Source organism: Pristiophorus japonicus, chromosome 23, assembly GCF_044704955.1.
Source record: "Pristiophorus japonicus isolate sPriJap1 chromosome 23, sPriJap1.hap1, whole genome shotgun sequence".
NCBI lineage: Eukaryota > Metazoa > Chordata > Chondrichthyes > Pristiophoridae > Pristiophorus > Pristiophorus japonicus.
This window is the reverse complement of record NC_091999.1, coordinates 14,211,440-14,233,168: the sequence shown is the minus strand read 5'-3', so window position 1 is coordinate 14,233,168 and position 21,729 is coordinate 14,211,440. Positions and strand designations below refer to the sequence as shown.

Sequence of the window (21,729 nt, the reverse complement as noted above, 5' to 3'; positions counted from 1 at the left end):
GGGTGAGCCCGTGCTGCCCCAATAAGGTGAGCCCGGGCTGGCCAGTAGGCTGAGCCACGGCTGGCCCAAAAGAGTGCAATTGAGTGGCCCAATCGGGTGAGCCCGTGCTGGCCCAATCGGGTGAGTCCGGGCTGGCCCAATAGTGTGAGACTGAGATGGCACAATAGGGTGAGCCTGTGCTGGCACAATAGGGTGAGGCCGTGTGGCCCAACAGGGTCAGCCCATGCTTGCCCAATTGGATGAGCCCATGCTGGCCCAATAGTGGGATCCTGGACTGGACCAATAAGGTGAGTCTAGGCTGGAACAATAGGGTAAGCCCGTGCTGGCCCAATAGGGTGAGCCCATGCTGGTTTAATAGGGTAAGCCCGGGCTAGCCCAATAGGGTGAGCCCAGGCTGGCCCAATAGGATGAGTCGGGCTGGTCCAGAGTCAACAGGCAATAATCAGCACAAGAAGGCTCCCTTTCATGGGCCATTGACCTGGTCACAAATATGTGGTCCAATGAAAACTGACAGACACCCTGAAGCCCCGCCCACCCATTGTCCCTGCCGAAAAAGCCATGCATGCGCCGTGAGACCCGCCCTGACCAAGATGGCGGCCGCTGAGCCCGCTCTCCCATTCCCCACCCTGACCAAGATGGCGACCGCTGAGCCGGCTCTCCCATTCCCCACTCTGACCAATATCGCGGACGGTGAGCCCGCTCCCCCGGACGCTCATTGACCGTGCCTGTAACCGGTGGGTAAACACGCGGTCTGCAGGCTGTGATTCGGGGCCTGGGGACGAGCCCGGGTGTGTGTGAAGCGGATGGTGCGGAGTGTTGTCTCTCAGGCCTGGGCCCGCACTCAGGCTGTGTGACCCCTCTCACTCCCCGGGTTTATTAACCCAGGAAACTATTGGTTCTGCACTTTGTGATTGACAAGCGGCAAGCCCCGCCCCCTCCAGGCCTGAATCATTCCATGCAGGTGGTGCAGAGAAATAGGACTTGGGTAAGGCACTTCGGCTGGGGGAGACATGCACTGGGACTGGGTTAAGGCTCTTCATCTGGGGGCGGCATACACTGGGACTGGGGTAAGGCACTTCGACTGGGGTAGGCCGACACTGGGACTGGGATAAGGCACTTCAACTGGGGGAGGCCGAGACTGGGACTGGGATAAGGCACTTCAACTGGGGGAGGCATACACTTGGACTGGGGTAAGGCACTTTGGCCCTGAAGAGATACACTGGGACTAGAAAACGCACTTCAACTGTGGGAGGGATACACTGGGACTGGAACAAGGCACTTCAACTGGGGGAGGCATGCACTGGGATTGGGGTAAGGCACTTCAACTGGGGGAGGGATACACTTGGACTGGAGTAAGGCACTTTGGCTGGGGAGGGATACACTCAGATTGGGGTAAGGCACTTCAACTGGGGGAGGCATACACTGCAACTGGAGTAAGGCACTTCAACTGGGGAGGTATACACTGGGACTGGTATAAGGCACTTCAACTGATGGAGGCATACACTGGGACATAGGGAAAGGCACTTCAACTTGGCGAGGGATACACTGGGACTGGGGTAAGGCACTTCGGCTGGGGAGGGATACACTGGGACTGGGGTAAGGCACTACGGCTGGGGGAGGCATATACTGGGACTGGGGTAAGGCACTTCAACTGGGGGAGGGATAAACTGGCACTGGGGTAAAGCACTTCAACTGGAGGAGGCATACACTGGGATTGGGGTAAGGCACTTCAACCGGGGGAGGGATTCCCTGGGACTGGGGTAATGCACTTCGGCTGGGGAGCAATACACTGTGACTGGAGGAAAGGCACTTCAACTGTGGGAGGTGTACACTGGCTCTGGAATAAGGCACTTCAACTGCGGGAGGCTTACACCGGGACTGGGCTAAGGCACTTCAACTGGGGGAGGGATACCCTGGGACTGGGGTAAGGCATTATGGCTGGGGGAGGCATATACTGGGACTGCGGTAAGGTACTTCAACTGGGGCAGGGATACATTGGACCAGGGTAAGGCACTTCAACTGAGGGAGGGATACACTGGCACTGGGGTAAGGCACTTCAACTGGGGGATGCTAACACTGGGACTGGAGTAAGACACTTCAACTGGTGGAGGCATTCACTTGGACTGGGGTAAGGCACTTCAACTGGTGGAGGGATTCCCTGGGACTGGGATAAGGCACTTCAATTGGGGGAGCGATACACTGGGACTGGAGGAAAGGCACTTCAACTGTGGGAGGGATACACTGGGTCTGGAATAAGACACTTAAAATGAGGGAGGCATAAACTGGGACTGGGTTAAGGCACTTCAACTAGTCGAGGGATACACTGTGACTGGGGTAAGGCACTACAGCTGGGGGAGGCAGATACTGGTACTGGGGTAGGGCACTTCGGCTGGGGGTGGCATGCAATTGGATGGGGGTAAGCCACTTCGGCTTGGGAAGGCATATACTGGGATTAGGGTAAGGCACTTCGGCTGGGAGAGGCATGCACTGGGACGATGGTAAGGCACTTTGGCTGGGCAAGGCATGCACTGCGACTGGGGTAAAATACTTTGGCTGGGGGTGGCATGCACTCAGACTGGGGCAAGGCACTTCGGCTGGGGGAGGCATGCACTGGGACTTTGGTAAGGCACTTCGGCTTGGGGAGGTGTGCATTGGGACTGGGGTAAGGCACTTTGGCTGGGATAGGCATAAACTGCGACTGGTTTAAGGCACTTCGATAGGTGGATGCCTATACTGGGACTGGGTCAAGGCATTTTGGCTGGGAGAGTCATGCACTGGCACGGGTGTAAGGGACTTCAGCTGGCAGAGATGTTCCATCAGACTGGAGTAAGGCACTTCAACTGGTGGAGGTATACACTGGGACTGCGGTTAGGCATTTCAACCTGGGTACGCATGCATTGGGACTGGGGAAAGGCACTTCATCTGGGGAGGGATACAGTGAGACTGGGGTAAGGCACTTCGGCTGGGGGAGGGATACACTGGGACTAGGGTAACGCACTTCAACAGGGGGAGGGATACACTGGGACTTGTGTAAGGCAGTTCAACTGGGGGAGGCATAGACTGGGACTGGGGTAAGGCACTTCAACTGGGGGAGGCATGCACTGGGACTGCGGTGTGGCACTTCAACAGGGGGAGGGATACACTGGGACTGGGGTAAGGCACTTTGGCTTGGGGAGGCATTCACTGGGGCTGGTGTAAGGCACTTTGGCTGGGGGAGGCATATACTGGGACTGGGATAGGGTACTTTGGCTTACAGAGGCATGCACTGGCACTGGGAAACGCTACTTCAGCTGTGGGAGGCATATAATGTGACTTGGGTAAGGCACTTCGGCTGGGGGAGGCATGCACTGGGACTGGGGTAAGGCACTTCAACTGGGGAGGGATACAGTGGGACTGGGCTAAGGCACTTCGGCTAGGGGAGTGATACACTGCGACTGGGGTAATGCACTTCAACGGTGGGGAGGATACACTGGGACTGTAGTAAGGCACTTCAACTGTGGGAGGCATGCACTGGGACTAGGCTAAGGCACATCAACTGGGGGAGGCATGCACTGGGACTTGGGTAAGGCACTTCAACTGAGGGAGGGATAAACTGGGACTGGGGTAAGGCACGTCGGCTGTGGGAGGCATTCATTTGGACTGCGTTAATGCACTTTGGCTGGGGGAGGCATATTCTGGGACTTTGGTAGGGTATTTCGGCTGGGGATGGCATGCACTAGCACTGGGGTAAGCCACTTCAGCTGGGGGAGGCATATATTGTGACTGGGGTAAGGCACTTCAACTAGAGGAGGGATACACTGGCACTGGAGGAAGGCACTGCAACTGGGGGAGGCCTACACTGGGACTTGTATAAGGCACTTCAACTGGGAGAGGCATGCACTGGGACTTGGGTAAAGCACTTCAACTGAGGGAGGGATAAACTGGGACTGGGGTAAGACACGTCGGCTGTGGGAGGCATTCATTTGGACTGCATTAATGCACTTTGGCTGGGGGAGGCATATTCTGGGATTGGGTAGAGTACTTCGGCTGGGGATGGCATGCACTGGCACTGGGTAAGCCACTCCAGCTGGGGGAGGCATATATTGTGACTGGGGTAAGGCACTTCGGCTAGGGGAGTCATGCACTGGGACTGGCATAAGGCACTTTGGCTGGGGGAGGCATGCACTGTGACTGGGATAAGACACTTCAGCTGGGGGTGGCATGCACTGTCATTGGTGTAAGCCACTTCGGCTGGAGGAATGCATATATTGTGACTGGCGTAAGGCACTTCGGCTGGTGGAGGCGTATACTGGGACTGGGGTAAGGCACTTCCGCTGGGGGATGCTAACAGTGGGACTGGAGTAAGACACTTCAATTGGGGGAGGCATGCACTGGGACTCGGGTAAGGCACGTCAACTGGGAGAGGGATACACTGGGACTGGGGTAAGGCACTTCGGCTGGGGAGCGATACACTGGGACTGGAGGAAAGGCACTTCAACTGTGGGAGGAAATCACTGAGTCTGCAATATGGCATTTCAACTGGGGGAGGCATAAACTGGGACTGGGCTAAGGCACTTCAACTGGGGGAGGGATACACTGGGACTGGGATAAGGCACTACGGCTGGGGGAGGCATGCACTGGGACTAGGGTAAGGCACTTTGGCAGTGGGAGGCATATACTTGGACTGGGGTATGGCACTTCGGCTGGAGGAGGCATGCACTGGGATGGGGGTAAACCACTTCAGATGGGGAAGGCATATACTGGGATTAGGGTAAGGCACTTCGGCTGGGGGAGGCATGCACTGGGACTAGGGTAAGGCATTTCGGCTGGGCAAGGCATGCACTGCGACTGGGGTAAAATACTTTGGCTGTTGGAGGCATGCACTAACACAGGGGCAAGGCACTTCGGCTGGGGGAGGCATGCACTGGGACTGAGGTAAGGCACATCAGGTTGGGGGAGGTGTGCACTGGGAGTGGGGTAAGGTACTTCCACTGGGGGAGGCATATTCTGAGACTTGGGTAGGGTACTTCGGCTGGTGCTGGCATGCACCGGCACTGGGACAAGCCACTTCGGCTGGGGGAGGCATATATTGTGACTGGGGTAAGACACCTCGGCTAGGGGAGGCTTATACTGGTACTGGGGTAAGGCACTTCGGCTGTGGGAGGAATATACTGGGACAGTGGTAAGACACTTCGGCGGGGGGAGAAATGCAATGGGACTAGGGTAGGGCACTTCGGCTGGGGGAGGCATGCACTAGGACTTGCATAAGGCACGTCGCCTGGGGGCAGGTGCACTAGGACTGGGGGAAGGCACTTCAGCTGGATGAGGCATGCACTGGGACTGGGATAAGGCACTTCAGCTGGGGGAGGCAGACACTGAGACTGGAGTAAGACACTTCAACTGCTGCAAGGATACACTGAACCGGGGTAAGACACATCAACTGGGGGAGGGATACACTGGCACTGGGGTAAGGCACTTCAACTGGGGGACGCTAACACTGGGACTGGGGTAAGGGACTTCAACTGGGGAGGGATACACTGGGACTGGGGTAAGTCACATCGGCTGGGGAGCGATACACTGGGACTGGAGGAAAGGAACTTCAACTGTGGGAGGGATTCATTGGGTCTGGAATAAGGCACTTCAACTGGGGGAGGGATACACTGGGACTGGGATAAGGCACTACGGCTGTGGGAGACATGCACTGGGACTAGGGTAAGGCACTTCGGTCCGGGGAGGCATATACTGGGACTGGGGTAGGGCACTTCGGCTGGGGGAGGCATGCACTGGGACGGAGGTAAGGCACTTCGGCTGGAATAGGCAAAAACTGTGACGGGTGTAAGGGACTTAGGCTGGCAGAGGTGTGCACTTGGACTGGAGCAAGGCTCTTCAACTGGTGGAGGCATACACTGGGACTGCAGTTCGGCATTTCAAGTGGGGGATGCATGCACTGGGACTGGGGTAAGGCACTTCAACTGGGGAGGGATACACTGGGACTTGTGTAAGGCACTTCAACTGGGGTAGGCATACACTGGGTTTGGGCTAAGGTACTTCAACTGGCGGAGGGATACACTGGGACTGGGCTAAGGCCCTTTGGCTTGGGGAGGCATTCACTAGGACTGGGGTAAGGTACTTCGGCTGGGGGAGGTATATACTGGGACTGGGGTCGGGTACTTTGGCTGGCAGAGGCATGCACTGGCACTGGGGAAAGCCACTTTGGCTGGAGGAGGCATATATTGCGACTGGTGTAAGGCACTTCATCTGGGGGAGGCATGCACTGGGACTGGGGTAAGGCACTTTGGCTGGGGGAGGCCTGCACTGGGACTGGGGTAAGGCACTTTGGCTGGGGGAGACCTGCACTGGGACTGGGGTAAGGCACTTCGGCTGGGGGAGGCATGTAATGGGACTGGGGAGTATGTGTCTTCGGTTGGGGGAGGCTTGCACTGGGACCGAGGTAAGGCACTTCGGCTGGGGGACGCTTTTACTGGTACTGGGGTAAGGCACTTCAGCAGTGGGAGGCATATATTGGGACGGTGGTAAGAAACTTCGGCTGTGGGAGAAATGCAATGGGACTAGGGTTGGGCACTTCGGCTGGGGGAGGCATGCACTCAGACTGGGGTAAGGCACTTCGGCTGGGGGAGGCATGCACTGGGACTGGGGTAAGGCACTTCGGCTGTGGGAGGCATGCACTGGGACTGTGTTAAGGCACTTCGGCTGGGGAATGCATATACTGGGACTGGGGTAAGGCACTTTGGCAGTGGGAGGCATATATTGGGATGGTGGTAAGACACTTCGGATGAGGGAGAAATGCAATGGGACTGGATTAAGCCACTTCGGCTGGGGGAGGCATGCACTGGGACTGGGGTAAGGCACTTCCGCTGGGGGAGGCATGAACTTGGATTGCGGTAAGGCACTTCCGCTGGGGGAGACATATACTGTGATTGGCTGGGGGGGGCATGCAATTGAACTTTGCTAAGGTACTTCGGCTTTGGGAGGCATATACTGGGACTGGTGTAAGGCATTTTGCCTGGGGGAGGCATATACTAGGACTGGGGTAAGGCACTTCGGCTGGGGGAGGCATATACTGGGACGGTGGTAAGATACTTCGGCGGGAGGAGAAATGCAATGGGACTAGGGTCGGGCACTTCTGCTGGGTGAGGCATGCACTGGGTCTGGGGTAAGGCATTCAGCTGGGGAAGGCATGTACTGGAACTGGGGTAAGGCACTTCGGCTGGGGGAGGCATGCACTGGGACTGGGGTAATGTACTTCGGCTGGGAGAGGCATGCACTGGGACTGGGGTAAGGCACTTCGGCTGGGGGAGGCATGCACTGGGACTGGGGTAATGTACTTCGGCTGGGGGAGGCATGCACTTGGACTGGGGTAAGGCACTTCGGCTGGGGGAGGCATGCACTGGGACTGGGGTAAGGCACTTCGGCTGGCAGAGGAATGCACTGGGACTGGGGCAAGGTACTTCGGCTGGCGCTTGCTAACTTATTGGGAGCTCTATCCTCTGTCGCTTCAGGAAGTCAAAGTGGATCGAGTTACAATTTGCAAAGTCAGTGAGACCTTGGGATGGGCAGTTCCAGTTCCACATTCCAGTGAAATCTCAGGGTGTGGCGTATCGTCCAAGGGAACAATCACAAACAAAGGGTGCGGCGTGGTGGCCATTTTGACAGTACAAATAAGCGCGTTCTTTATTAACCCGCTCCCTCCCTCCGCCCATCTCTCACCTGCTGTCTCACCCAATGTGCATGCTCATCTCACACTGCCCGGCTGATTGACTGCAGCTCCCTACCAATAGGGAGAGTGGGGGGGCGGGGCTGGAGGACCAGGCAGGCGGTTGGTCCTCCAGCCAATCAGAGTGTGCGAGGGGTGGGGCTTGCAGCCCCCAGTGGGCGGAGCTGGGTCTGGATCTCGCTCATCGGCTGAAACTCTGCCCCATTGTTAAAGCTGATGTCCCTCAAACTCCAGGAGGAAATGGGACATTTCTGTCGTGGCTTTAAACAGATGGAACTCTGTGTGGTGGAGGAAACATTGCAGCATTTGGTAGTGACATGGATTCATTCAGGCCAGACAGTGGGGATTTTTCAGGAAATAACACAGTGTAGTTGTTTCTGTTGAAACAGATGAAACCCTGTTGTTGTGGAGCAACCACACTTCTCGTGTCCTGGTCAATCACGTGTGCAACAAGTGTCGTCATGGAAGTAAAGGATGGTATCAAATTGGAAAAAAAGGCATATAATGTTGTGAAGGACAGTGGAAGGCCAGAGGATTGGGAAGTTTTAGAAACCTGCAAAGGACGACTAAAAAATGAAAAAGATCGAGAAGATAGCAGATGACAGCAAACTAGCAAGAAATATAAAAACAGACAGTAAGAGCTTCTACAGGGATATAAAAAGGAAATGAATATCTAAAGTAAACATTGCTCGCTTAGAGGATGACATTGGAGAATTACTATTGGGAAACACGGAAATGGCAGAGATTTTGAACAAATTTTTGTATTAGGCTTCATGGTAGAGGATACTAAAAACATCCCAACAGTTGCTAACCAAGGAGCTATTGCGGAGGGGGAGTGGGGGGGATGACTTAAAACAATCACTATCACTATAGATAAAGTGCTAATCAAACTAATGCGACCAAAGCTGGACAAGTCCTCTGGACCTGATGGCATGCATCCTAGGGTCTTAAAAGAATTAGTTGCAGAGATAGTGCATGCATTGGTTGTAATCCACCAAAATTCCCTGAATTCTGGAGAGGTCCCAGTGGACTGGAAAAATGCAAATGTAACACGCCTATTCAAGTAAGGAGGGAGACAGAGAGCAGGAAACTATACATCAGTTAGCCTACCATCTGTCAGTGGGAAACTACTCGAGTTCATCATTAAGGAAGTACTAGTAGGATATTTAGAAAACCATACTGCAGTTAGGCAGAGTCAGCATGGTTTTGTGAAAGGGAAATCATGTTTGACAAATTTGCTGTAGTTGTTTGAGGATGTAACGAGCAGAGTGGATAAGGGAGAATCACTTGATGTTTTATATTTTGAGTTCCAGAAAGCATTCGATAAGGTGCCACACAAAAAGTACTGCACATGCTAAGAGCTCACAGGGTTGGGGGTAATCAGTATGGATAGAGGATTGCCGAATTAACAGAAAAGAGAGAGTCCGGATAAATGGGTCATTTTCAGGTTGGCAAACAGTAACTAGTGGAGTGCCGCAGTGATAAGTACTGGGACCTCAACGAATTACAATTTATATTAATGACTTGGATGAAAGTACCAAGTGTAACACAGTTAAATTTGCTGATCGTACAAAGATAGGTGGGAAAGCAAGTTGTGAGGAGGACGCAAAGAATCTACAAAGGGATATAGATAGGCTCAGTGAGTGGGCAAAAATCTGGCAGATGGACTATAATGTGGTAAAATATCAGGTTATTTCCTTTGGTAGGAAAAAAAAAGCAAATTATTATTTAGATGTGGACGATTATAAAATGCTGTTATATAGAGAGATCTGGGGATTCTTGTACATTAAACTCAAAAGGTTTGCATGCAGGTACAGCAATAATCAGGAAGGCAAACTGAATGCTGGCCTTTATTGCAAAGGGGATGGAGTCTAAAAGTAGGGAAGTACTGCTACAACTGTAAGACCACACCTGGGCTACTGCGCACAGTTTTGGTCTGGACTTGTCTCCATTCTCGTGCCGAGAGGATTGATACACCCAGATGGGAAGGACAACATTTGGGTACACTGATTCCCGACCAATTCCCATTCCCCTTCTTTCTGGTGGATAATGGAGGGGCCAATGTGTGTAATGAGCAAGTCATTAAGAATTGTCAGCAAGCTCTTTCCAATTGGAGATTTTATTCAGTGGAAACTTTCACACACCTTTGTAGATTTTGTACCAAAGATCAATTTAGGATTAAAGTAAAAGTTAATAATTTTATTGCAAACTAAATTTCTGTTGAGAATTGCTGAATTAAGGGTTTCTTAAATGGACACTGCAGCCCCGAAAACACAATCAGCAATATATCCAGAATATTAAAGTCCAGCCCAGTTATAGGGTTATTATCAGCAGAAACAAACCCCAACTGTCAGAATGAACATGGTTCAGTCGGGATGTGATTAATAGCCTCAATAACAGCAGAATCCAACCCCTTCAGTTACTTGCGAACTCGCTGGTGTTTCAGCAGGATGGATGACTGAGTGAATCCCTTCCCGCACTCAGAGCAGGTGAACGGCCTCTCCCCAGTGTGTACTCGCTGGTGTGTCAGCAGGTCGGATGATTGAGTGAATCCCTTCCCACATTCAGAGCAAGTGAATGGCCTCTCTCCAGTGTGAAATTGCTGGTGTCTCAGCAGATGGGATGCCTGAGTTAATCCCTTCCCATACTCTGAGCAGTTGAACGGCCTCTCCCCAGTGTGAACTGGCTGGTGTCTCAGCAGGTGGGATGACTGAGTGAATCCCTTCCCACACTCAGAGCAAGTGAATGGCCTCTCCCCAGTGTTTACTCGCTGGTGTGTCAGCAGGTGGGGTGATTGAGTGAATCCCTTCTCGCACTCAGAGCAGCTGAACGGCCTCTTTCCAGTGTCAACTCGCTGGTGTGTCAGCAGGTGGGATGACCCGAGTGAATCCCTTCCCACACTCAGAGCAGGTGAACGGCCTCACCCCAGTGTGAACTCGATGGTGTTTCAGCAGGTGGGATGAAGAAGTGAATCCCTTCCCACACTCATACAGGTGAACGGCCTCTTCCCAGTGTGAACTCGCCGCTGTTTCAGCAGGTTGGATGAACAAGTGAATCCCTTCCCACACTCCGAGCAGGTGAACGGCCTCTCCCCAGTGTGAACTCGCTGGTGTTTCAGCAGGTCGGATGATGCAGTGAATCCCTTCCCACACTCCGAGCAGGTGAACAGCCTCTCCCCAGTGTGAACTCGCTTTTGCGTCAGCAGGGTGGATGATACAGTGAATCCTTTCCCACACACAGGGTAGGTGAACGGCCTCTCCCCAGTGTGACTGCGTTGATGAATTTCCAGCTCAGATGGTGATCTGAATCCCTTCCCACAGTCCCCAGATTTCCACGGTTTCTCCATGGTGCGGGTATCCTTGTGACTCTGGATGGTTGGATGATCAGCTGAAGCCTCGCCCACACACACAACACGTTTACAGTTTCTCCCCGCTGTGAATGGTGCGATGTTTCTTCAGGCTCTGTAACTGGTTAAAGCTCTTTCCACAGGCAGTGCACTGGAACACTCACGCGGGTGTGTGTATCTCGGTGCTTTTCCAGTCACACAGATATTTGAAATCTTTTCGCACAGACAGAACAGACAAACATTTCTCCTTCCACTTTCAAAGGCCGATGATATTCAGGTCCTGAAGAATCGATTGACTCCGTCAGATCTTGACACGATGTTTGGTTTGTGTTTCCTGTCTGAAAATCTCCCCTTCTAATAAGCTGTAAAAGGCGACAACAAAACTCATCACTGTCAGTATAAGACACAAATTCACAAATCCATGGAACATTCTTTCCTCTCTTTTTCTTCCAAAGCTGTAAATCCCTGTCCCACACGTTGTCCCTCCTGCTGTGCTGAAATCCAAATCAACACACATTTCTAGCCTGTTTCTCCTCCACTCCCAGTTTTCACCACCAATTCTGGTTGGGTTCAGTTCTACACTCACTGGTTCCCGTCCCTCGCCTCCCCTGAACTTTGTGACTGTGGCTGGGTTCAGGTCGACACTCACTGGTTCCCCACCTCCCCTGAAGATGCTGAGTGTGGCTGGTTTCAGTTCCGCATTCACTGGTTCTCCTCCCTCTACTCCCCTGATGGTGCAGTCTCTGGCTGGGGTCATTTCTACAATCACTGGGTCCCCTCCGTCCCTCCCCTCTTTCCCCTCCCCTGAAGGTACTGACTCTGGCTGGGTTCAGTTCTACAGTCACTGGTTCTCCTCCCCTGAAGGTGCTGACTCTGGTTGGGTTCAGTTCTACACTCATTGGTTCCCCTCCCCTGAAGGTACTGACTCTGGCTGGGTTCAGTTCCAGATTCCAGACACTGACATCATTCACTTTGTTCCTGCACCAAGATGGCCACGAATGCGCTGTGCTGCTCAGTGAATCAAAATGACGGCGTGAACATGCCTTCCTGCACCAAGATGGCCACCGTTAGCCTGGGCCTGTGACCGGGAAAAAGCCCCGAAGCTGCAACCGCCGATATTCCGGTTATTATTCCGGCCTTGTGGCGGGCATCGGTTGTTTATGAAGCCTCCCCGGCTCCCCGCTGGTCCATTACTCTGCTCCATCCCGCTGAAAAGGACACTTCTGAGGAGCCTGTACAAAACGTGTCTCCTCCGCCATTACACGCACCGCGCATGCTCCAAACACAGCCAGGACCCGCGCCTGCGCACTGAGCTCCTGTAGTCTGGGTGCGGCACATTTTCCCCCGCGGGGCATGCTGGATACATACGACCATGAGAAATAGGAGCAGGAGTGGTCCACCCGGACCCCGCGAGCCTGCTCCCCATTCAATAAGGTCATGGCTGGTCTGATCATAGGCTCAGCTCCATTCCCTGCCCACTCCCCAGAACCCTTTACTCCCTAATCGCTCAAAAATCTGGCTATATCCGCCTTAAATATATTCAATGATCCAGCCTCCACTGCTCTCTGGTGCAGAGAAATCCACAGATTTACAACCCTCTGAGAGAAGAAATTCCTCCTCATCTCAGTTTTAAATAGGCTGAGGAGAAAGATTGCATTTGTGACTAGAACACGATTTACTGTGATTGTATTGGGCACTGAACCATGTTCATTCTGGCAGCTCTTGTTTGTTTCTGATGATCTTAATAACCCCGATACCTGAACATAAGAACATAAGAAATAGCAACAGGAGTAGGCCATACGGCCCCTCGAGCCTGCTCCGCCATCCAATAAGATCATGGACTCAGCTCCACTTCCCCGCCCGCTCTCCATACCCCCATATCCCCATATCATTGAAGAAACTGTCTATTTCTGTCTTAAATTTATTCAATGGCCCAGCTTCCACAGTTCTCTGAGGCAGTGAAGTCCATAGATTTACAACCCTCAGAGAAGAAATTTCTCCTCATCTCTGTTTTAAATGGGCGGCCCCTTATTCTAAGATCATGCACTCTAACTCTAGACTCCCCATTATCAGTGGAAACATCCTCTCTGCATCCACCTTATCAAGCCCCCTCATAATCTTATACGTTTTGATAAGATCACCTTTCATTCTTCTGAATTCCAGTCAGTAGAGGCCCAACCTACTTAATCGTTCCTCATAAGTCAAACCCCTCGTGCACAGAATCAACCGAGTGAACCTTCTCTGAGCTGCCTCCAAAACTAGTATATCCTTTCATAAATATGAAAACCAAAACTGCACGCAGTATTCCAGATGTGGCCTCACATATAGCTGTAGCAAGATTTTCCTGCTTTTATACCCCATCCCTTTTGCAATAAAGGCCAAGATACCATTGGCCTTCCTGTTCACTTGTTGCAGCTGCATACTATCCTGTTGTGTTTCATGCACAAGTACCCCCAGGTCCCGCTGTACTGCGGTACTTTGCAATCTTTTGCCATTTAAATTATGGGCCCAAGTTTCCACAGGATAAAAAACGGGCGCCCCTCCGAGCTGTGCGCCCGTTTGTCGCGCCTAAAATGGCGCCAGAAAAAAAACGCGCTATTTTCGAGCGCTTTGCAGCTCCTTGTCTGTTTGGCGTGGCGCCCAGGGGGGCGGAGCCTATACTCGCGCCGATTATGTAAGTGGGAGGGGGCGGGTACTATTTAAATTAGTTTTTCCCTGTCGGCAACGCTGCGCGAGCGCGTTGGAGCGTTCGCGCATGCTCAGTGTGAAAAAAACATTGGCACTCGGCCATTTTTGTAGTTCTTTGTAGCTGTTTAATTTTTGAACATTTTTTAATAAAATCACATTGCCATCAGCACATCAGCACTGAGGCTACCCTTCTCACTGTCTCCTTCCCCTCCCTCCCCTCCGCGGCAACAAACCGCTGTCTCCTTCCACTCCCTCCCATCCACAACAACAACCCGCTGTCTCCTTCCCCTCCCTCCCCTCCATGGCAACAACCCGCTGTCTCCTTCCCCTCCCTCCCCTCCACAACAACAAACCGCTTTCTCCTCCCCCCCCTCCCGCTCAGCAGCACGAACGGCTTTCTCTCCCCCCCACCCTCCCGCTCAGTGGCACGAACGGCTTTCTCTCCCCCCCCCCGCTCCCGCTCAGTGGCACGAACGACTTTCTCTCCTCCCCCCCCTCCCGCTCAGTGGCACGAACGGCTTTCTCTCCCCCCCTCCCGCTTCTGCTCAGCGGCACGAACGGCTTTCTCCCCCTCTCCCGCTCAGCGGCAACGAACGGCTGCAGAATTCTCCCTGGCTGAAGCACTTTCTCACAGGTAGGAAAATGGTTTATTTAATCTTTTCTTTGCTTATAAATGTTTATTCAGGTTGGATTTATTTGTATAATATTTGTAGAAGTATAGATAAGGATTTATTGTAGAATTTAATGAGTTCCCTTCCCCCCCCCCTCCCCCCACCTCGTTCTGGACGCCTAATTTGTAACCTGCGCCTGATTTTTTAATGTGTAGAACAGGGTTTTTCAGTTCTACAAAAATCTTCACTTGCTCCATTCTACTTTAGTTTGGAGTACGTTTTCACTGTGGAAACTTTCAAATCAGGTGTCAGTGGCTGGACACGCCCACTTTTGAAGAAAACATTCTGTTCCAAAGTAGAACTGTTCTACATGACTAGAACTGCAGAAAAAAAAATGTGGAGAATTGCGATTTCTAAGATAGTCCGTTCTCCACCAGTTGCTCCTAAAAATCAGGCGCAAATCACGTGGAAACTTGGGCCCAATATGTTGCCCTTTGATTTTTTCTGCCAAAGTGCATGACCTCACACTTTCCAACATTATAGTCCATCTGCCAAATTTTTGCTCGCTCACTTAGCCTGTCTATGTCCTTTTGCAGATTTGTTGCGTCCTCCTCACACATTGCTTTTCCTTCGATCTTTGTATCATCAGCAAACTTGGCTATGTTACACTCAGTCCCTTATTCCAAATCGTTAATATAGATTGTAAAGCTGGAGATTAATGCCCTCTATAATGTAGAATACATTATCTTTGTTTCAAACACAGTTTGTTGAATATTTGATTACTCCATGATCAGAGGAGATTAATTGATGTTCTGTTATGGGCTGTTCCCTTTTAGGGCTTTTACTTAATCTAACTTATATCACTTCTCACCCAGTTCGCTTTCTAGCATATCAAACCTCAAACTTGTTCCATTTGTATACATGAGTTGTGGTTGTAGTAGACTTAACTGCAGTGTCTCACTTTAAACTCAGCTGAAATCTTTTGAACCACCCCTTTATTGAACTGTCTTGCATAAGATTTGAAATCCGTTACTTTCTAGATCAGTTAACCCGTTTTTGAAACCGATTGAATATTAAAAACTCATCCACACATTTTACACGTGATAGCCTGTGAAATATTCTGATATTTGTAATCATCATTGCCACAAATTCTGTTCCCAAGCCACCGACTCCATCCCTCTCCCCAACTTCTATCTGAGCCTGAACCAGACTGTTCGCAACCTTGGTGACATACTTAACCCTGAAATAAGTTTTTGACCACATATCCACAAAATAACTAAGAATGCCTATTTCCACCTCTGTAACATCGCCCATCTCCGCTCATGCCTCAGCTCATCCACTGCTGAAGCCCTCATCCATGCCTTTTTTTACTTCTGGACTTGACTATTCCAATGCACTCCTCCCACATTCTGACCTACATAAACTAGTGTTGATCCAAAACTCGGCTGCCCATGTCCTAACTCGCACCAAGTGCAGCTCACCCATCACCCCTGTGCTCGCTGACCTACATTGGCTTCCAGTGAAGCAACGCCTTGATTTCAAAATTCCCGCTCACACTGCCCCCACAACATCCCCACCTCCCCACCGCTCCCGCCCATGAGATATTGTGTATTGGGATCTTTACTGTGCACCTACCCATGTCCGTTATACTCCTTGAAGGACGAAATGCGCACTATGACTCCGGGAGGAGCTCCTCAGCCGGAGTGACTGGAGTGCATCATCACCTCCAGCAACCAAATTTTAATTTGATTTAAGTTTACTGTCTAAAGTTGAATTGGCTTATTTTGTTGGTTATAGTGCCCCCACCCCCCGCCCCAGCTTTAATCAGGGGGCACTTGATTTACAGATCAACAACAAAATAGTTGTGCTTTATCTGCCCTGGAATTTTTTTATTGGAACAGTGTAGTGGGAGAAATCACTCTGCAATTATCCCGTGCTGTTCCTGCCCTGGAGTGTTTGTGGGACATGTACTCCATATGTGCTGTACCAGCCCTCGTCTGTTTGTTGCGGCAATGTTGAGGGAGCTTTATTCTGGATATAACCCATGCTGTACCTGCCCTGGGACTGTTTAATGGGACCGTGTAGAGAGAGATTTACTCTCTGTTTAAACCGTGGTGTACTTCACCTGAGATTATTTAATGTGGCAGAGTAGAGTAGAGGGAGCTCTACACTGTATCTAACCCATGTATCACATCATGGGCCACCCCAACCTGCGAGAGAACATCTCCACAGGTTGGGGCGATAAAAAGAGCAGGAGCAAGCCACTGCAGCTTCAGTGTGAGCTGACCCAAATGTGTGACGGCTTCGAGGTAGACGACTGGGTGACATCATCATGGCCCAGATTGCCATTTGGAGCATGGGCAGGAGCATCGGCAGGGCCCTGGTACAGCAGACGAACATGGAAGGTTGTGGTGGACTTGCGACGAGTGATTGGGGCAGAGGAGCGATGAGGGAACAAGCCTGAGATTTGGTGGGTGATCGTGATGGAGGTTCAGCGAATGTTTGGTGCAGAGATGGGGCAGGAGATCGTGGCGGAGGTGCGGCGAGTGTTTTTTTGGAGGGGGAGCGGAGAGGGATCGTGACGGAGGTGAAGCGAATGTTTGTGGTGGAGGAGTGGATAGAGATCGTGGCGGAGGTGCGGTAAATGAGGGTACCGGGTGCAAAAGAGGCGAGAGCCCAGGGGCAGCACGGACCAGCCCACACTGCAATATTTATGCACACTAGCTCCGTACAGCAAAACAGGTCTCCAGTAATCCTGATTAACCCTTGCCACTGGACCAATCCTAGCTCTGTTATGCCCGTGTCGTGGCTGCTGTGCAACGGTCACCACACGTTAAAAACAATCCACCCATAGGCATCTTCCACCTCCTCAATTGGAGGTCAGGACTGGAACATTGGGTCCTTCATTGAAACATCTGTGAACTCATGTGGAAGCAAATCATCCTCGTTCGAGGGGCCGGCTATGATCATCTAACCCGTGCTTTACCTGCCCTGGGATTGTTCAGAACAGTGTAGAGGGAGCTTTATTCTGTATCTATCCCATGCTGTAGTTTCCTCTGGCACTGACTCTCACTGGGGTACAGTTCCTTTGGCACAGATTTACTATATATTTAATTCGTGCTGTACCGACCCTGGGAGTGTTTGATAGGATAGTGTAGAGTGAGCTTTATTCATTATCTAACCAATGCAGTATCCACTCTGGAATGCATGGGAGAGGTTGAGGGAGATATACTCCATATATCACCTTGGAATGTCTCGTGGGATAGTGTTGAGGAAGCTTTACTCTGTATCTAAGCAAGGCAAGGATATCCTTCCTGAGAGAAGGAGATCAAAACAGTGCACAGGACTCCAGGTATGGTAAGGGAGTGAAGGGTTCTGGGGAGCGGGCAGGGAAGTGGAGCTGAGTCTATGATCAGACCAGCCATGACCTTATTGAATGGGGAGCATGCTCGGGATCTGGGTGGCCCACTCCTGCTCCTATTTCTCATGGTCTTATGTACCCCAGCATGCCCCGTGGGGGAGAATGTACCGCACCCAGACTACAGGAGCTCAGTGCGCAGGCGCGGGCCCTGGCTGTGTTTGGAGCATGCGCGGTGTGTGTAATGGCGACGATGACACGTTTTGTACAGGCTCCTCAGAAGTGTCCTTTTCAGCGTGACGGAACGGAGAAATGGACCAGCGGGGAGCCGGGGAGGCTTCATAAACAACCGGTGCCCGCTGCAAGCCCGGAATAATAACCGGAATATCGGCGGTTGCAGCTTCGAGGCTCTCGGCGGCCATCTTCGTGCAGAAAGGCAGGTTCAGGGCTCCGCTATTTTGATTCAGTGAGTAGCAGAGCGCATGTGTGGCCATCTTGGTGCAGGAACAAAGTGAATGATGTCAATGTCTGGAACTGAACCCAGCCAGAGTCAGTACTTTCAGGGGAGGGGAACCAGTGAGTGTAGAACTGAACCCAGCCAGAGTCAGTACCTTCATGGGAGGGGAACCAGTGAGTGTCGAACTGAACCCAGCCAGAGTCAGTACCTTCAGGGGAGGGGAACCAGTGAGTGTAGAACTGAACCCAGCCAGAGTCAGCACCTTCAGGGGTGGGGGGGAACGGGGAGAGGGAGGGGATAACAGTTCACGCGGTTGAGGGTAGTATATTAGCATGGATGGAGGATTGGCTAACGGACAGAAAACAGAGTCAGGATAAATGGTTCTTTCTCGGATTGACAATCAGTAACTAGTGGGGTGTCGCAGGGATCAGTGCTGAGACTCCAACTATTTACAATCCATATTAATGACTTGGAAGAAGAGACAGAGTGTAACGAAGCCAAGTTTGCTGATGATACAAGGATGGGACGAAAAGCAAGGTTTGAGGCGGGGACACAAATACTGCAAAAGGACACAGGCAGGCTGAGTGAGTGAGCATAACTTTGGCAGATGGAGTATAATGTTGGAAAGTGTGAGGTCATGCACTTCGGCAGAAAAAAATTAAACAGCAAGTTATTATTTAAATGTTGAAAGGTTGCAAAGTGCTGCAGTACAGCGAGACCTGGAGGTAGTTGTGCATGAAACATAAAAGGATAGTATGCAGGTGCAGCAAGTGATCAGGAAGGCCAATGGAATCTTGGCCTTTATTGCAAAGAGGATGGAGTATAAAAGCAGGGATGTCTTGCTACAGTTGTACAGGGTATTGGTGAGGCCACAGCTGGAATATTGCATGCAGTTTTGGTTTCCATATTTCCGAAAGGATATACTTGCTTTGGAGGCAGTTCAGAGAATTTTCACAAGGTTGATTCCAGGGATGAGGGGGTTGACTTATGAGAAAAGGTTGAGGTTGGGCCTCTACTCATTGGAATTCAGAAGAATGAGCGGTGGTCTTAACGAAACGTGTAAGATTATGAGGGTGCTTCACAAGGTGGAAGGAGGGAGGAGTTTCCACTGATAATGGGGAGACTAGAACTACAGGCATAATCTTAGAATAAGGGGCCGCCCACTTAAAGGAAGAAATTACTTCTCGCAGAGGGTTGTAGATCTGTGGAATCCACTGCCTCAGAGAGCTGTGCAAGCCAGGATATTGAATAAATTTAAGGCAGAAACAGAGATTCATAAACGATAAGGGAATAAGTGGTTATGGGGAGCGGACAGGGGAGTGGACCTGAGTCCATGATCGGATCAGCCATGATCGTATTAAATGGAGGAGCAGCCTCGAGGAGCCGTATGGGTTACGCCTGCTCCTATTTCTTATGTTCTGATGTTAACCAGTGAGTGCAGAACTGAAACCAGACAGATTCAGCATCTGCATTGGATGAGAGGGGAGCCAGTGAGTTTGGAACAGATTCCAGCGAAAGTCAGCACCTTAAGGGGAGGGGACCAGTGATTGTAGAACTTGTTCCAGCCAGAGCTGACACCTTTAGGGGAGGAGAGGGAGGGGATCCAGTGAGTGTAGAACTGAATCCAGTGGAGTCTGCACCGTAAGGGGAGGGGAACCAGTGAGTGCAGAACTGAATCCAGACAGAGTCAGCATCTTTGGAGCAGGAGAGGGAGGGGATCCAGTGAGTGTGGAACTGAACCCAGACAGAGTCAGTACCTACAGGGGAGGAGAGTGGAACCAGTGAATCAAACTGAACCCAGCCAGAGTCAACACTTTCAGGAGTGGAACCAGTGAGTGTAGAACTGAACCCAGCCAGAGTCAGTACCTTCAGGGGAGGAGAGGGAGAGGAAACATATTGTAGAACTGAACGCAGCCAGAGTCAGCACCTTCAGGGGAGGGGGACTAGTGAGTGTAGAGCTCAACCCAACCAGAGTCAGTACATTCAGGGGAGGGGAACCAGTGAGTGTAGAACTGAACCCAGCCATAGTCAGTACCTTCAGGGGAGGGGAACCAGTGTGTGTAGAACTGAACCCAGCCAGAGTCAGTACCTTCAGCGGAGGGGAACCAGTGAGTGTAGAACTGAACCCAGCCAAAGTCAGTACCTTCAGGGGAGGAGAACCAGTGAGTGTAGAACTGAACCCAGCCACAGTCAGCACCTTAAGGGGAGGGGAACCAGTGAGTGTAGAACTGAACCCAGCCACAGTCAGCACCTTAAGGGGAGGGGAACCAGTGAGTGTAGAACTGAACCCAGCCACAGTCAGCACCTTAAAGGGAGGGGACAGAGGGCAACCAGTGATTGTCGATGAAATTGGATTTTAGAATCTTACTGTCGAAAGACCCTGGCAATAGTCAAAGTAGCACAGCAGCAAACCCGGTTGCCCTAGCAACAGGAGGATGGAGCTGTAATAATAAAGTACATCACAGATACTGTTCAAGAAATCGCATGGGACAGGATGTTCGGATGCGTGAATGTAAACCACAGTCTGCTGAGACTGCGAGATGTGCACGTCTCTGTGAATATCACAGACATTGTGGTTGAGATGTACAAACCACACAATTCGAGCAAAGTTGTATCAATGCACTGTCAACACCATGTTTTAGAAGCAATGTTAAATGTCATGAAACCTTGCGTCAGGCCGAGCAGGTGTGTCGCTGACCAAAATAGGTCACTGTAAAACTGAACCCAGCCAGAGTCAGCACCTTCAGGGGAGGGGAGAGATGGGAGGGAGGGGAAGGAGTGAGTATAGAACTGAACCCTGCCACAGTCAGCACGTTAAGGGGAGGGGAGAGATGTGAGGGAGGGTAAGCTTGGAGTATAGAACTGAACCCAGCCACAGAAGGTACTTTCAGGTTCACTCCCTGGTTGCCCTCCCATCAGCCCGGGAATGGAGACAGGTCCAGACCAAAATTGTGCACAGTACTCCAGGTGTGGTCTTACCAACGCCCTGTACAGTTGTAGCAGGACTTCCTGACTTTTATACTCCGTCCCCCTTGCAATAAAGGCCAGCATTCCACTTACCTTCCTGATTACTTGCTGTACCTGCATACTAACTTTTTGAGTTTCATGTACAAGAAACCCCAGTTCCCTCTGCATAACAGAATTTTGTAATCGTGCATTTAAATAATACTTTGCTTTTTTATTTTTCCTACCAAAGGAGATAACCTGACATTTACCACATTATAGTCCATCTGTCAGATTTTTCCCCACTCACTGATCCTGTCTATATCCCTTTGTAGATTTTTTGCATCCTCCTCACAACTTGCTTTCCCACCTATCTTTGTATCATCAGCAAATTTGGCTGTGTTACACTGGGTCCCTTCATCCAAGTCATTGATATAAATTATGAATAGTTGAGGTCCCAGCAGCACCCCACTAGTTACAGTTTGCCAACCTGAAAATGATCCATTTATCCCGACTCCGTGTTTTGTGTGTTACCCAATCCTCGATCTATGCTGATATAATATCGACTATCCCGTGAGATCTGAGCTTGTGCAGTAACCTTTTGTGTGGCAC

General features: G+C 51.2%; 1 protein-coding gene and 1 pseudogene across 2 annotated transcripts in view; one reads left to right on the top strand and one right to left on the bottom strand.

The window, feature by feature from the left end:
- LOC139235632 (zinc finger protein 239-like) overlaps window positions 1-21,729 on the top strand; it is a 786,713-nt gene that overhangs the window by 649,956 nt on the left and 115,028 nt on the right. The gene's annotated exons all lie outside the window — the stretch shown is intronic.
- On the bottom strand, window positions 10,134-18,139 carry LOC139235399 (zinc finger protein 436-like; annotated as a pseudogene).